The sequence below is a fragment of the Bison bison genome, unplaced genomic scaffold (assembly GCF_000754665.1).
Source record: "Bison bison bison isolate TAMUID 2011002044 unplaced genomic scaffold, Bison_UMD1.0 scf7180017864304, whole genome shotgun sequence".
NCBI lineage: Eukaryota > Metazoa > Chordata > Mammalia > Artiodactyla > Bovidae > Bison > Bison bison.
In genome coordinates, this window is record NW_011494876.1 from 14644789 (window position 1) to 14647530 (window position 2742).

A 2742-nucleotide genomic window follows, 5' to 3' on the forward strand; every position below is an offset into this window, starting at 1 on the left:
CGAAGAATTGATGCTTTTGAACTGTGGTGTTGGAGAAGACTCTTGAGAGACCCTTGGACTGCAAGGAGATCCAACCAGTCCATTCTGAAGGAGATCAGCCCTGGGATTTCTTTGGAAGGAATGATGCTAAAGCTGAAACTCCAGTACTTTGGCCACCTCATGCGAAGAGTTGACTCATTGGAAAAGACTCTGATGCTGGGAGGGATTGGGGGCAAGAGGAGAAGGAGACGACAGAGGATGAGATGTCTGGATGGCATCACTGACTCGATCGAAATGAGTCTGAGTGAACTCCGGGAGTTGGTGATGGACAGGGAGGTCTGGCGTGCTGCGATTCATGGGGTTGCAAAGAGTCGGACACGACTGAGCGACTGATCTGATCTAATCTAATCTAACTAGGTTTTTCCCCCTCCTGACCGGTTTCCTGTTGACTGAAGCTGGAAAAAAAGCAGGGACAAGAAAAGGCTTTCCTGATCACTGATACTGAGAGGGAAGTTAAAAATTCAGGTTCTCTTCCCTCAAGTTGGGAATTATTGCCATACGGGCTCCAGTTAAGGGGAAGAGTGAACTGTGTCAGCTACACAACAGGCCCAGGTTCCCTTCCTTCTCCCTCTTTCAAGAAATGAATATTGACAAAATGATGAAAAAATTCAGAAAGTGGGCTTTGTTTTCTGCCTAAAATCAAGACAATAAAAAAACCCTTTCTCTTTCCCTCTTCCTTTTTCTTCTAGGCCTTCACACCTCTGTTGTTTAGTCACTAAATCCTGTCTGACTCTTTGCGACCCCATGGACTGCAACATGCCAGGCCTCCCTGTAAATCACCAACTCCTGGAGTTTACTCAAACTCATGTCCATTGAGTTGGTGATGCCATCCAACCATCTCATCCTCTGTCTTCCCCTCTCCTCCCGCCCTCAATCCCTCCCAGCATCAGGGTCTTTTCCAATGAGTCAGCTCTTCGCATTAGGTGGACAAAGTACTGGAGTTTCAACTTCAACATCAGTCCTTCCGATGAATATTCAGGACTGATTTCCTTTAGGATGGACTGGTTGGATCTCCTTGCAGTCCAAGGGACTCTCAAGAGTCTTCTCCAACACCACAGTTCAAAAGCATCAATTCTTTGGTGCTCAGCTTTCTTCACAGTCCAACTCTCACAGCCATACATGACTACTGGAAAAAACATAGCTTTGACTAGACAGACTTTTGATGGCAAAGTAACGTCTCTGCTTTTCAATATGCTGTCTAGGTTGGTCATAACTTTTCTTCCAAGAAGCAAGCATCTTAATTTCATGGCTGCAGTCACCATCTGCAGTGATTTTGGAGCCCACAAAAATAAAGTCTGCCACTGTTTCCACTGTTTCTACATCTATTTGCCATGAAGTGATGGGACCGGATGCCATGATCTTTGTTTTCTTAATGTTGAGCTTTAAACCAACTTTTTCACTCTCCTCTTTCACTTTCATCAAGAGGCTCTTTAGTTCTTCTTCACTTTCTGTCCTAAGGGTGGTGCTATCTGCATATCTAAGGTTATTGATATTTCTCCTGGCAATCTTGATTCCAGTTTGTGCTTCATCCAGCCCAGCATTTCTCATGATGTACTCTGCATATAAGTTAAATAAACAGGGTGACAATATACAGTCTTGACGTACTCCTTTTCCTATCTGGAACCAGTCTTTTGTTCCATGTCCAGTTTTAACTGTTGCTTCCTGACCTGCATACAAATTTCTCAAGAGGCAGGTCATGTGGTCTGGTTTTCCCATCTCTTTCAGAATTTTCCACACTTTATTGTGATCCACACAGTCAAAAGCTTTGGCATAGTCAATAAAGCAGAAATAGATGTTTTTCTGGAACTCTCTTGCTTTTTCCATGATCCAGAGGATGTTGGCAATTTGATCTCTGGTTTCTCTGCCTTTTCTAAATCCAGCTTGAACATCTGGAATTTCATAGTTCACGTATTGTTGAAGCCTGGCTTGGAGAATTTTGAGCATTACTTTACTAGCGTGTGAGATGAGTGCAATTGTGTGGTAGTCTGAGCATTCTTTGGCATTGCCTTTCTTAGGGATTGGAATGAAAACTGACCTTTTCCAGTCCTATGGGCACTGCTGAGTTTTCCAAATTTACTGGCATACTGAGTGCAGCACTTTCACAGCATCATCTTTCAGGATTTGAAATAGCTCAACTGGAATTCCATCACCTCCACTAGCTCTGTTTGTAGTGATGCTTTCTAAGGCCCACTTGACTTCACATTCCAGGATGTCTGGCTCTAGGTGAGTGATCACACCATCATGATTATCTGGGTCGTGAAGATCTTTTTTGTACAGTTCTTCTGTGTATTCTTGCCACCTCTTCTTAATACCTTCTGCTTCTGTTAGGTCCATACCATTTCTGTCCTTTATTGAGCCCATCTTGCATGAAATGTTCCCTTGGTATCTCTAATCTTCTTGAAGAGATCTTTAGTCTTTCCCATTCTATTGTTTTCCTTTTATTTCTTTGCACTGATCACTGAGGAAGGCTTTCTTATCTCTCCTTGCTATTCTTTGGAACTCTGCATTCAAATGGATATATCTTTCCCTTTTTCCTTTGCTTTTTGTATCTCTTCTTTTCACAGCTGTTTGTAAGGCCTACTCAGACAACCATTTTGCTTTTTTGCATTTCTTTTTCTTGGGGATGGTCTTGCTCCCTGTCTCCTGTACAATGTCATGAACCTCTGTCCATAGTTCTTCAGGCACTCTGTCAGATCTAGTCCC